The following is a 15,072-nucleotide window of genomic DNA, read 5'->3' on the forward strand; positions in this document are numbered from 1 at the left end:
CGGGGCCCTCGTCAGGCAATACGAAGTAAGGCTCACGCCTGTGAAGATCGCCCCCGTGACACTCTCACGTAATAATGAGTGGGGTTGTACACGCCCCGGAGCCTCAGGAGAGCCGCCCTCGGGCCTCGGGGGCTCCCTCACACGCCCAATGGCAGCACTTAGCTCCGCGCTGGTGAGAAGACGTCAAAGACTAGACTAGGCGCCGGACGCGGCCATTCGCTTTGGATCTCTTTTCCATAGCCCTGCCTTTTGGATTTGGATTTAAGTTGAAGTTGAATTTTATTTGATGCGCGCGGGGGGATGCCTTTTCTCGTTTGAGCTATTTCTCGCAGTCTCATTCTTGCCTTATTTCGGAGCTCACGCCAGTCGCTCCCCCCCCATGGGCCCCTCGCGAGCCGGGCTGGGCATGAAACACACGAGCCACGCACGTGCCAAGCTGTGGCTAGCACTTGCTTATCACGTGTCCCCCTCGGGCGTGTCGACAAACTCATCAGGAGCTCCTCAAAAACCCGCAATCTCTCGGGCCGGTTTTGGGCTCGTCCAAGCTAAGGTAAACTGCTACAACAACCTTGCCCCGGCATGCGTAAGCTCGTGAAGATGCATACTCAATTTAGCACGGAAGGATAAAAGCGACGATTGTTTACATGAGGGGCTCCCCCTCTCAAAATGCTCTTACAATATTCCAGGGTCACGCCCAAGTTTTTACAGGGTAAACGACAGGAGAACGAGGAATCAGCCGGATATGTCGCTTGCCACGTCTCCCATATCATCTTCTAATGCACCGCTGGCGTCATTGTCGCCATCATTGGCATCACCTCCACCTTCACCGGCATCGGCGTCGCCGTCATCAACCACGACGCCTTTGTCTGCCATGACCACTACCCCGTCGTCGTCAGAAAAGCGATGGCCCTAACCAGCGCATCCACATTGTCTTCAACCCATCGCGCCAGATCGCCCCAGATGGCTTCCGGAAGAGGAGCAATGGTGGCGTCAAAATCGAAGTTGGGGTCGATGTTCCTGAGGAGGCTGAAGACGCGGGAGAACGCGCGCCCAAGCAGACTGTGACTCCTATCCTCAACAAGTTGGGGAGCCCTCTTGGAACGGTTCTGCAGGCGCGTCACCACATCCCCAAAGAAGCGGAGGTGGCTGGCGTAGTCGTTTGCATGAGGACGAGGAGCATTCTCATCACAGATATGGCCCAGGGCGGTGTTGGCCCTGTTCCTGAGGTCCTCAAGCATGGGGGCATGCACGCGCTCCAACGTCCGCCGCTCAAGCACTTCTTCCCTGTTCTGCCGCGCGACAGACTCGGCGTCGGCGGCCCGCTACCGAAGAGAGAGCAGCTTGGCGCGGGATGAAACCAGCTCAGCCTGCACCGAGGCCAGGGCTGATGCGGTGGCCTCCTCGCGCCGCTCCACCTCGACCAGCCGAGACTTGAGGGCAGCAGTCCTACCAGCAGCCCCAGCTTCCACGAGCTTCAGCTTCAGTTTGTGCCTACTCTCGAGATCCACGTGAACCTCGGCCACACGGCAGTCGACCTCCTCCTGGGCCCTGACCTCGCGCGCGCTGACGTTGTCCTCCGCCTGAGCAACCTGACGCTCCCTCTTCTCCAGCTGTTCGAGTTCAAGGCTACGCTTCCACGGCTTCCAGCGCTAGCACCTCCTCGGCGCGCGACCCCCTCAATGACACAAGAGCAGCCATGCGCGCCTCCACCTGCCGATCCAAGACAGCGCTCCAGGCTTGGAGCTCCCACGCACGTTTCTCTAGGGCCTCATGACGGTGGTCAGTTTCCCAAGCCTCCTCCGGAGCTTGGGAGCAGGCCTCACGGGACACTGCAAGGAAAGCCTCGGCCTTCCTGTTATCCAGCTTGCGCTGGTGGCGCCCGAGGTTGATGGCCACCTTCAGCTTGTGCCACTCCTCCGCCAGCCGAAGACCCTCGGCCTCGAGGCACGCGTCGACACCCTCAAGTTCTTCACCGAGTCGGTTCATCACGCCCATCGCCTCCTGGAAGAGCTCATGACGAACGACGCTCCGCCCGCGCTCGAACTCCAACGCATGACCCACCTCGTCCTCCGCCACAGGGGCTGCAGGCGGGACGTGAAGCGGCGCACCCCCTCTCAGCAGGGGGCTGGGGGCTGGTGCCGCTCCAGGTGCCAGCCCGACCTCACGAGGGACCCCGGCCGGTCAGGACCCGCTGCTTGAGGAGGAGCTGAAGACCGAAGCCAACTAGCTACTGTCCATGACCAGAGGAGGAGTCCAGGGAACGCCCACCAAGCTCCAAGCCAGGCCATGGAGGGAGGTCGACGGAGCCGCAGATTCAAAGGGCCATGAAGGAGAGCGTTCCCCCTAGACCGGCTCGGCTCCGGGCGCGGCATGCAGGCTCAGTATGCTCAAGGCCGACGGGGGTGCCGATGGAGGCGGGGGTTGCTTCTTGGGGGACTCAACGGCCCTGGCAGAAGGGGTCCTGAAGAGCCAGCGTCAGGGAGGAAAGCAGCAATCAAGAAATCACGAGGTGCAGCACTTACTCATCGACGGTGATGTACTTTCATCACTTCAACGGCCCGAAGATACTGCTTCCGCTCGGAGATCCTTTCCTCTTGCGGAGCTCCTCGAAGTCCACACAAAGCCAACCGAAGCGCTGAATGTGGCGGCTAGTACAGGGTGCAGCCGGAGAAGTGCTCGAGAGAACAACTTCAGGGGTGCCTGGCTACGGAGAACAGTTGGGCGCCGTCTCACCGCGACTTCCCGAGGCCTCCGGAGTTTCGGCCCCGGGAGCCGCGTGCTGCATCGTCTCAGCGACCAACGTCCCAAAATCACGGGATCCTGAGGACGATGCCCCAGGAGCCCCAGGCGGCGTCCGCACATCAGCACTCGTGCCATGAGCCTCTGGTGGCGCTCGCCCCCCTGTACCCACATTCGGGACGAGCTTAGCACAAGCGATGAAGAGGGGAACCATGCTGACAGGATTCTCGCGGGACCCCACCAGGCCGTCTGGACGCAGCCCCCACTCGTCAAAGGGAGGCATGCTCCCTCCGAATTTAGCCTTGTCCTTACAGCGGTACAGCTGTCAGGGTATGGGGTCCCGGCAAACCCTTAAGGTTCGAACACTAGGGTGCGCGCGAAGTCTTTCCCTCCAACCGATCTACGCTCTAGCTTGCTAGGATCTTGCGGACGAACTCGACGAACTCACAACACAGATGGACACAGGGTTTATACTGGTTCGGGCCACCGTTGTGGTGTAATACCCTACTCAAGTGTGGTGGTGGTGGATTTCCTCTTGGGCTGATGATGAACAATACAAGGCCAGAACGGCCTCCTGAGGTTAAGGCGTTCTTGTGCTCGGTGAGCTTGTGTGTGAGGTGGTCTCTCTCGAGCTAAGATGATCTCGTCCCCTCTCTCACTCAGCTCTCCCCTCCACTGTGGTGGCTAGTCCTATTTATAGAGGCCCTGGTCCTCTTCCCAAATATCGAGCGGGAAGGGAGCCAACAATGGCGGGCTAATTTGAAGGGGGACAGCTAGTACAAGCTATCCTGACAAAAGTAGTCTTCGCCTGCACAAAGTTCTGGCGGTGACGCTGTTCTGGGATCCACGGTGACCTCCGTCTTGCAGTCCATGGTCTTGGTCTTGTTGCACCGAAATGGCAACCTTTGCCTAATTCCTCGGTACTCCGTGGCTGCGCTTGCCCCCTTGCACCAAAGAGGAAACAAGGATGCTGTGCGCGCTGGCGCCCGCGTGGTGTCGATCGTCACGGCTCACGTCATGAGAGCATCGTGAGGTTCGCCCCGCCTTGATATCTCCGCTCCTTGTGAGCCTGCCTAGCTAGGCCACTCCAGAGGAGGTCTTGCGTTGTCCGCCTCGCGAGGCTTGGCCCCTCGCGAGGGTCTCGGGTGAATATGGGCTGTACGGCCTGCTGGCTCAGCCACGCCGTGGGCCGCAGGCAGGCAAGTCTGGGGACCCCCGTTCCCAGGACGCCGACAGTAGCCCCTGGGCCCAAGGTGTGCGTGGGCTTGGTTTCACGGCGAAGCCAAGGGTCAAGCTTGAAGCACCGCGGGCCCCAAAAGCCTGCGGCCTCGGTTGATGTGTGGTGGTTGATTGGATGTGGGCGTCTCCGCTTCCCCATGCTGCCTTTGAATCCGCCTGGCTATGCGGCCCGCTTCTTGCACAGTTATTCCTCCCCCTCCATGCCTGGCTTTCAATCTTCCATCTTCCTGCTTCCTTGACGCCATGTTCCACCTTCCCAGTCGAACCAGTGTTCCGCCCGCTTTGCCGCCATGGTGCCGAAACAAGCCGACAAGGGGAAGAAACCTCTGTCCTCGCCAACTGCGCCTCCATCCTTCGAGCCGGCACTCAGCCGGCCTCGGGTGCTCAATGACGAGGCCATGGGCAAGGTGCGCCCCATGCTCGCCTCCAGCTTCAACAAGTGGGGAGAGACACCGTCCTGGCCTGCGTCTCGCTCTAGCATGGCTCGGGCAGTCACCGAGATCCCGATCTTCATTGACGCCCTCTGGGCTGGCCTGCTTCCTCCCTTCTCCGCCTTCTTCAACGCGGTGCTTGAGAACTATCAGATCCATATGCTTCATCTCGACCCTCAACCTGTGACCCTTCTTGCCGTCTTCGCCTTCGTGTGTGAGGCCATGGTGGGCATCACCCTCTCTGTGGCGCTCGTCCACCACTTCTTCTCACTACATCTCATCGGTGCCCGGCAGAGCTCAGGGTGTGTGGGCTTTCAGGCCATGGTAGCGACGGCAGGCATGGGGATCGACTTCGAGCTTCCTTCGTCCGCGAGCGAATTCCGCACACGATGGGTGTTTATTGATGCTGGCGTGCTCAACCCTCTGCTCCAAGCTCCGGTGGGGCCTGCCATTCCAAACTCCGGCTGGGGTCACCAGTGGCTCACGAGCCCCTGCCTTGCCCCCGTCTGGGCTAGGCTGCGGTGGTTGAAGGACCTTGGTGTGACAGCGCCCATGGTGGTGAGGGAGTTCGTCAGGCGTCGAGTTGCCCCGCTTCAGCGTCATTCTCGCCCGATGTGGGACTTGCTTAGCAGTCGGGACAACATGAGGTTTCAGGAGGAGGGGCTTCCTCTCGCTGCGCGGCAAACTGTGCTCACGGTGCTATCCGGTGTCCCTCTGTCGGACGAGATGCCTAGGAAGAGCTGCACGTTGTACCGCAGTGAGAACAAGGTTACCTTTGTCGCGACCATGCCTTCCTTTGATGAGTGGGGGCTGCGCCCAATTGGCTTGGATGGACCCCGCGAGATCACCATGGAGCCCAAGATGGCGTCACCACCAAAGCCTTTTGCACGCGAAGGCTACTTTTGTCAGGATAAGCTGTACTAGCTGTCCCCTTTCAAATTGGCCATTGTTGGCAACCTTCCCGCTCAATGTTTGGGGAGAGGACCAGGGCCTATATAAGTAGAACTAGCCACCACAGTAGAGGGGACAGAACTCATTCGGAAGCACCTCACCCACACAAGTTCTCCAAGAACAAGAACACCTCAACCACAGGAGGTTGTTCTTCCCCTTGTACTGTTCATCATCAGCATAAGAGGCAGTCCACCACCATCACACTGGAGTAGGGTATTACACCACAACAGTGGCCTGAACCAGTATAAATCTTGTGTCTTTGTCTTGTGAGTTCGTTGAGTTTGTCCGCGAGATCTTAGAGAGCTAGGGCAAGGATCGATAGGGAGAAAACCTTCGCGCGCACCCCAGTGTTCGAACCTCGAGGGTTTTGCCGGAACCCGTGATCTGACAGTGTGTGTGTGTGTGGTCATATGCTTGATACATACAAAGTTTTCTCACCACCATACCATTCATCTTTTAAATTTGAATTTGCAATGAAAAACTTACTAGGGATACCATGAAATGTGAAATCACTACAAAAAAAAGACACATCCGTGACATTTTGGGCCGAACGAATTTTTTTCTGTCATACTTATGACACTTCTATGACGATAATTCTGACAAAACCCGGTATCATCATAGATGTGGTGGGCTCCTACTTCTATGACAAAAAATCATGACAGAAAATGGGCTTTTCATCCTGGGCGGGCCGGAGACGCAGCTGCATGACATTCTTCGCGTCGTCCATGATGGAAAAAACCATGCTAGAAGCGAGGGCGAAGAAAATATCGGGGAGTTCCCGGTTACGGTGGGTGGTCGGGGGCCGAGTGATGCGCGTTTCTCTCGTACGTACGTGTGTGTATGTGAGGCGTTGGGCTCTAATTGAACCCGAGCGAGGCATTGGGTTCTAACTGAAACCGAGCGATTGCACTGCAGGCTACGCGTTACTAAACCCGAGCGATCAATCGATCCCTTGTTGTTAACTAAACCCGAGTGATTCCTCCGCTACTGCTGCTAACTGAGGCCGGTCGAACACTGATGCATCCTTCCCTTGATGAACAGTGAGTGTTGTTGAGGGGGTTTGGATGAACAATTCCCGGTGGGGGGTTGGATGAACAGGACCCAGTGCTAGTAGAGGCTGTTGCCGATGGATGAACAAGACCCTGATCGATCGAGCCGGTGGATGAACAGGATCCCGTGGAGGGCTGGATGAACAGGACCCCGTGGAGGGCTGGTTGAATAGTAGCCGGTGGAGGGCTGGTTGAACAGTAGCCGGTGGAGGGCTGGATGAATAGTAGCCCGTGGAGGGTGGTTGAACAGGACCCCGTGGAGAGGGCTGGTTGAACAGTAGCCGGTGGAAGAGCACATGGTGGAGGCTGGATGAATAGGAGCCCGTGGATGAATAGTCACATGTTGAGGCTGGAGGAGGTCGACGATGGATGAACAGTAGCCCATGGAGGATGGAGGAGGTCGACGGTGGAGATCAACAATATCCCGTGCAGTCCCGTTTTGTGGTACGCCACACCCTTCCCGACGAACAGGACCCCCGTTTCGACCATAGCGCTCCAACACAAGTCTGTTTCCTCCGTTTTGCGGTACGCCACCCCCTGATCAACAGGACCCTGTTTCCACCATAGGAGGTCTGTTTCCTCCGTTTTGCGGTACACCATACCCCTCCCGATGAACAGGATCCGGTTTCCACCGTGGCCGGTCGAACACAAGGCTGTTTAGCTCCGTTCTGCGGTACGCCAGGCCTCGTTTCCATCGGTTGTTCCGTCCAAGCCGGTTGGATCCCGATGAACAGCACACGTTCTGTTGCCTCCTGATGAACACGACACATTCCGTTGCCTCCCCATGAACATGAAGATGATGCAGTTTCTCCGTTCCGACCCAGCCACAGCCATGTACATGAGCCCTGGTTGTACGTATGCGCGAGTAGGCGTTCGAGACCCCGCCCGTATGTACGTACGTGGCTGTATTTACTTTCTTGCACCCTGGCCACTGTATGTACGTGTACATGCTACGTGCGTGCCTCTACTACGACACATGCCCTTCCTTACACAGCCATGGTTCATCGCTGCAGCTTGCAGACAGACAGATCGACCAGTATGTATGTACATGTTCGCCGCCAAAATGACAACACTATGTACGCTTCAACCAGGTGGGTCCCGACTGTCAGGCACTTCCTTGCGTATGAAGATGTAGCTGGTGGGTCCCAGTAGTCAGGGGGAAAATCATTTTTTTGCCCATAATATGGACGCTCTTCCTTGCGTGCGAAGATGTAGCTGGTGGGTCCAGCAGTCAGGGGGAAACATTTTTTCCATGAAATACGGTGGCCCGTCCGATGGGTCCGTGCTGTCAGGTGGAGGAATCATTATTTTGCGTGTAATAAGGAGGCATTTCCTTGCTGCGGCTGTGGACCCAGCTGTCAGCCTCTCCACGTATAGTACTCTTCCGATGGAAGTCGCTCGTTGACCACATTGACCATGCCGCGGCGAGATCATCAGGGCGGTGGATGACGGCCACGCGTAGGAAGGGAACGACGCGGAGCCGGGGAAGACGCGCAGTGGATGCCCACGTGGAGGGAAGTACGTGAGTTGACTGCTTCAGCTGTGGTGTGAGGTTGCCGTCGCCGGAGAATAATAGGAGGTGTGGGTGAGTATAGAGGGATGACATGGCCAGCGGTGACAGCACATCCAACCACGGGAGGCAGGAGCAGGCGGCACGACCGACGCTTGTTTGGGAGGCTGGAGCAAGAAGACCAGAGGTTGAAGAAGCACTACGGCCGTTGGATGGACATCGTGCGGTCACCGGAGCTAGAATCGTTCATATTAAATAAGTCAGCCTCCCATTATGCTGGGTCCTAGCTAGCAGGGGAAGTATTCATTTTTTTGTGCATAATAAGGAAGCACTTCCTTGCGTGCAAAGATATAGCTGGTGGGTCCGAGCTGTCAGTGGCTGGAACATTTTTTTCACGAAATACAGAGGCCCTTTCGGTTGGTCCTAGATGTCAGGTGGAGGAATCATTATTTTGCATGTAATAAGGAGGCATTTCCTTGTGTGCGGCCATGGACCCAGTTGTCAGCCTCTCCATGTACAGTCCACTTCCGATGGATGTCGTTCGTTGACCATGCCGCGCTGAGAGCACCAGGGCGGTGGACGACGGTGAGGCCTACGAAGGGAACGACACGGAGCTGGGGAAGACACAACAGTGGCTGCCCACGTAGTGGGGAGTACGAGGGTTGACTAGTTTGGCTGTTGTCGCCGGAAAATAACAGGTGGTGTGGGTGAGTAGAGGGATAGCCAGGTGAGGGAGTCCTTGATTAGGGGGTCTCCGGACAGCCAGACTATATCCTTTGTCCGGACTGTTGGACTATGAAGATACAAGATTGAAGACTTCGTCCCGTGTCCGGATGGGACTCTCCTTGGCGTGGAAGGCAAGCTAGGCAATACGGATATGTAGATCTCCTCCCTTGTAACCGACCTTATGTAACCCTAGCCCCCTCCAGTGTCTATATAAACCAGAGGGTTTAGTCCGTAGGACAACATACAATCATACCATAGGCTAGCTTCTAGGGTTTAGCCTCTACGATCTCGTGGTAGATCAACTCTTGTAATACTCATATCATCAAGAACAATCCAGCGGGACATAGGGTATTACCTCCATCAAGAGGGCCCGAACCTGGGTAAACATCGTGTCCCCTACCTCTTGTTACCATCCGCCTTAGACGCATAGTTCGGGACCCCTTAGCTGAGATCCGCTGGTTTTGACACCGACATTGGTGCTTTCATTGAGAGTTCCACTGTGTCGTCATCATAAGGAGGGATGGCTCGTCTCGTTGTCAAGGACAACATCACCTCTGGGGGAGCCCTGGCTGTATGCCAAACTCTCCGACTAGGCGGCTTCGTCATGACCGCCCGCTCGGCCGCTGCACCGACGATGACTTCTCGGGTCATCGAAAATAGCCTCCACATCGGCTCAAAATTCACCGAGCAGATGGATCCAATGGAGCTCTCCTCTTTGAACGAGCTCTTGGATTGCATCGCCGCTCTGGGAGTCGCTACGGACTATGATCGGATTTGGCTTAAACCCGACCAAAGGGAGATTAACTCTCCGCCGGTCACCCATCAGATAGCGGTGGTGGAGGAGCAATGCGGAAATTCTCCCTCTATCCTGAGGACGAACTATGTCCAGATTACCGAGCTCTCCGAGCCGGATACCCGCCCACGAGAGGACATCGCCCTAACCCTGAACCTAGAATCAGGCTGCATGCCGAACCTGCGGGGCAACATCCCGGAGCCCGAACTTCCAAGATCGGAAACTCCCCCGCCCCGGGGTCTCAGATTGGGTCAAGGTCTGGACTTAAATACACCCACCCACCCAGATACAAATGATCTTTCCCACATTAGGCAAGAGCCCCAAGAGACAGTACATGACTATTGGGCCAGATTCCTCCTTGTAATGACCAAGGTCAAGGACTGTCGCGAGGAAGACGCGATTTTGTTCTTTTGCAACAATTGCACGGACAAGGGAATCCTCAACGCCATAAGTCGCCGTGACATAGCACACTTCGCTGACTTGGCAGCCATAGTACAGAAGTACTGTGCGATGGAAAGCGCCTGGAAAACCCAAACAAAATTTTGGGATAATCCAGCTCTGACAAAACCCCCAGTCCGAACTAAAAGGGTGCACTCTCATAAGTCGCCCGACTCAATTATAAAGAAGCAAAAGCCCACTACAGGGCGTGGAACCGTATTGGAGGGATGGCTTAACGGGCCCTGCAAAATTCACAGTACATCGGATACCATACCAACACACAGCCTTAGAGCATGTTGGGTACTCTGGCAGGTGGCCAAGAGCGGTGAGGATCTCCTCACCCAAAACACTTCAGAGCACCATCCCATGGACAACAATATAGTATTGACAGTCTTCGAGACCTTCACCTCAAATAATAGGTGTAAGCGAGCACTCCATAGTCTTGCCGAAGTATGCCACGTGGCAGCAATAAATCCATGGAGTAACACAGCTATCACCTTCAATGCCAGTGACGAACCTAAATTCTGAACAGCCCGGGCACCAACCGCCTTGGTCCACAGTCCAATTGTGGACGGCTTTCGGCTCACTAAAGTGCTCATGGACGGCGACAGCGGATTAAACCTCATTTATGAGGAGACTCTTCAAAAAATGGAAATAGACAGAAACCGTATTGAGCAAAGCAGCACGACCTTCTGAGGAATCATCCCTAGTCGGGAGGCACGTTGCACTGGGAAAATCACACTAGATGTGGTATTCGGTACTCCAGAGAATTACAGGTCCGAAGAAATCACATTCCAAGTGGCCCCATTCAGTAGCGGATACCACGCCCTTCTAGGGTGGGAGGCATTCACGATTTTCCAAGCCATACCCCATTATGGGTACATGAAGTTCAAAATGCCCGGGCCTAATGGAATCATCACTCTAGCTAGTGATCCGGACATAGCACTCCGCGCCGAGAACAAAACAGCCACACTGGCCCTCGAGGCATTATCTGAAGCCCTTGTGGTGGAGGAGTTAACCGCGCTGTGCTCCACAGTGGACAGGGACAACATGATACTAGACAAAAGATCCAAGACCACCTCTTTTAATCTAGCGGATGAAATAGTCAAATTCCAAGTCCATCCAACGGACCCCACAAAAACAGCATCCATCGGGGCACAGTTAAACCCCACCGTAGACGCCGCACTACGGGAGTTCCTGCGCGAGAATTGGGACATATTCTCCTGGCATCCTTCAGACATGCCAGGAATCCCACGCAGGCTGGCCGAGCATAGCCTTAACATTCTAAAGGGATTCAAGCCGGTCAAGCAGACTCCTTGGTGTTTCTCCGAACCTACGTGACAAGCCATGGGAGAGGAGCTAGCCAAGTTACTGGAGGCCGGATTCATTAGAGAAATAAAGCATCCGGGCTGGCTAGCAAACCTGGTGATGGTACCAAAGAAGGACAAATCCTGGCGCCTATGCGTCGACTTCAAGGACCTTAATAAGGCTTGCCCAAAGGATCCCTTCCCCCTCCCTTGCATCGATCAAATTATCGACGCTACCGCAGGACACGACTCATTGTGCTTCCTTGACGCATACTCCGGCTACCACCAAATTAAGATGGCGGAGTCCGGTCAAGCCGCAACGGCATTTATCACTCCATATGGGCCCTTGTGTTTTAACACAACCCTTCGGGCTCAAAAACGCCGGCGCAACGTATCAGCGCATGATTCAGACATGTCTGGAAAAGCAGATCGGCAAAACAGTGGAGGCATACGTCGATGATGTGGTCATTAAAACCAGACATGTCGACTCCTTAATAGATGTCTTGAGGCTCACGTTCGACAATCTCCAAACATACGACATTAAGCTCAATCCGAAAAATGTGTTTTCGGCGTACCCGCCGGAAAGCTCCTGGGCTTTATCGTCTCTAGTACAGGAATTGAAGCAAATCCAGCTAAGATCCGGGCTCTATCACAGTTCCCAACTGACGTCAAGCAAATCTAGAAGTTAACTAGATGTGTGGCGGCCTTAAGCCGCTTTATCTCCTGATTAGGAGAAAAGGCACTCCCCCTCTATCGCCTTCTTCGGCACATCGAACACTTCGAGTGGACGGATGCAGCCACGGCCGGATTGGAAGAAATAAAAGCCATCTTGGCCACCAACCCAATCTTGGCCACGCCAAATGTCGGTGAACCAATGCTGTTATATATAGCGGCAACTCACCAGGTTGTAAGCGCAGTGCTTGTCGTCGAACGAGAGACGGACGGACATAAATTCCCTCTTCAAAAGCCGGTATATTATGTATCCACTGTCCTCACTCCATGCAAACCACGGTACCCACATTATCAAAAGATAGCATACACGGTATTCATGGCATCCCGGAAATTACGACACTACTTTCAAGAGTGTTCAATTATGGTGGCCTCAGAAGTACCACTCAACGACATAATAAACAACGGCGATGCCACGGGCCGGATTGCCAAATGGGCTATCGAGCTCCTCCCGTTCGACATAACATATATACCACGGTGAGCCATTAAGCCAAAAGTACTAGCCAATTTCGTCGCCGAATGGACAGAAGCCGAACTCCATAAAGAGTACGGAGCATACTCAAATTGGATCATGCACTTCGACGGCTCTAAAATGCTGGCTGGTCTGGGGGCTGGCGTCGCCCTGACGTCCCCCACCGGAGATACAGTGCAATATGTACTCCGAATACTATACACAGACTCCAATAACGCAGCCGAATACGAGGCCCTATTACACGGTCTCCGGATGGCAGTTTCCATGGGCATTCAACGCCTGGAGGTGCGTTGGGACTCGAACCTCGCAATATCCCAAATAAACCGAGACTTTGATGCCAAGGATCCGAAAATGGCGGCATATCGCAACGCCGTCCTCAAAATGTCAGCTCGGGTCGAGGGGCTTGAATTCCACCATGTGGCTCAGGAAAACAATCATGCGGCGGATATCCTCACCCGTATCGGCGCTAAGCGCGACCCTGTCCCACCCAACATCTTCCTGGAAAAACTGTTTAAGCCATCCGTGGTATGGGAGGGGTACACCGGAAACAATAATCCGGACCCGGCCACAACATCAGATACCGAACACTCTGACACAATCGGAGGCTCTGCCATCGAAAAAACACCTTCAGCCCACGTGATAATGGTCGTCATCGCCCCGTGGACAGAACCATTCCTGGCCTACCTAACCAGGCAGGAACTACCCGAGGACTAAAATGAGGCACGGTGCATAGTGCGGCGATCTAAAGCCTACAAGGTCCACGAGGGAGAGCTTTATAAGGAAAGCACTACCGGAGTCCTTCAAAGGTGCATCTCCAAAGAGGAAGGGCGGAAGCTTTTGGCATAAATCCATGCTGGACTCAGCGACCATCACGCCGTAGCCCGGGCCCTTGTAAGCAAGGCCTTCCGTATAGGTTTCTATTGACCGACGGCCCGAGCAGATGCACAACATCTGGTCCAACATTGCGTCGGTTGCCAGCCTTTTGCAAACCAAAGCCATACGCCGCCTACCGCTCTCCAAACAATCCCCATTACTTGGCCCTTTGCGGTTTGGGGGCTTGATATGGTCGGACCCATTAAAGGGGGAACCCATAAGAAAAAATACTTACTGGTCATGGTGGATAAATTCACCAAATGGATAGAAGCCAAACCTGTCAAAATGGCTGAATCCGGACCGGTGATACACTTCATATCTGGGGTTGTACACCATTATGGCATCCCCACAACATCATCGCTGACAACGGCACAAACTTTACAGCCGACGAGGTGAAACTTTGGTGCAGCAACATGGGCATCAAGCTCGATTATGCTTCTGTCTATCACCGACAAACTAACGGTCAAGTCGAGCGAGCAAATGGTCTTATCATGAGCGGCATTAAACCCAGATTAGTGTGGTCCTTAAAGGAATCAAACACGCACTGGGTAGAGGAGCTCGACTCCGTACTATGGGGGCTGCAGACCACGCCGAATCGCACTACCGAATACACACTGTTTTTACGGTGTATGGCGCAGAGGCGGTTCTGCCTTGCGACATAATTCATGACTCACCTCGAGTGCGCATGTACGAAGAAAAAGAGGCCGAGCTCGATCGGCAGGACAGTTTGGACGCCCTAGAGGAGGAGCGCGACATGGCAAAAGCCTGTTCCGCATTCTATCAGCAACAGGCTCGAAGGTATCAGAGCAGAGAAGTACGGGCCAAAACCTATAACGTTGGCGAACTAGTTCTACGCCTGCCGTAGAAGAAAAAGAACAAGATCAAGCCCAAATGGGAAGGTCCCTTCATTATTGACCAGGTTCTGAGCGGTGGACTGTACCGTCAGCGGGATGCATCGGACAATCGACTCGAGCCAAACCCATGGAACACAGCCAGACTCCAAAGATTCTACGCCTAGTGCCGGACTCTATGTTCATCTCCTTACCTCCGTCAATTTTTTGCACATCAATTATCTCTCTTTTCTCTCTTTCTCTCTTTTTATTCTCCTCAAGGCCGTAAAAGGCTAAACTTATGTATTTGTTACACAATCTTGACGCGCTAACCGCACTCATTATACCTGGGGGCTTCTTATACAGAAGCTTAATCCAACTATTTTTCTGGGCTTTATGCCCCACACATGTGTTATTCTTCCGCATGTACCTTTTTTCGCCATTATATGCATCGATATGACTTAAGTTTTGGCCAAGCTGGGTTGCCTGGCTCTTGTATTTATGCCATACGTTCTCGTTAATTCGGCTAGGGCATAAGGGGAGCACCTCTGCGATTGTTACTGTCGGGTCAACCGGATGTGTACTTCAGACTGGGTGAAGCCGAAAGCTAGCGTTCTTAAGGAAATATTCGGTCGGTGAATAAAATATGACTTTTATTTAATTTGACACATGCCCCCAGATGTTTATAGCCTACGTCTCTTTTCGCAATTTGGACATGCACATTAGGGCATGCGTACCTAGGGAAAGGAACCCTTAATGGAACTATTCTCCCTGGAAGATGTTTCTTACTACCCATGTAATATAACACAGCTAGTTGGGTACTTGTCTGTTGAAGCACTTATGACCCCTACGCCTGGTTTCAATGCATACCCCGGTTTTTACACAATCGAGCGGGTATTCGGATACACTCCGGACTATCAGGTCCAGAGGTCAAAGCGAAAAGGTCCGCCATGACAAATGATTTACAATCCGGCTAGGGACATTA

Source organism: Triticum dicoccoides, chromosome 1A, assembly GCF_002162155.2.
Source record: "Triticum dicoccoides isolate Atlit2015 ecotype Zavitan chromosome 1A, WEW_v2.0, whole genome shotgun sequence".
Taxonomy (NCBI): domain Eukaryota; kingdom Viridiplantae; phylum Streptophyta; class Magnoliopsida; order Poales; family Poaceae; genus Triticum; species Triticum dicoccoides.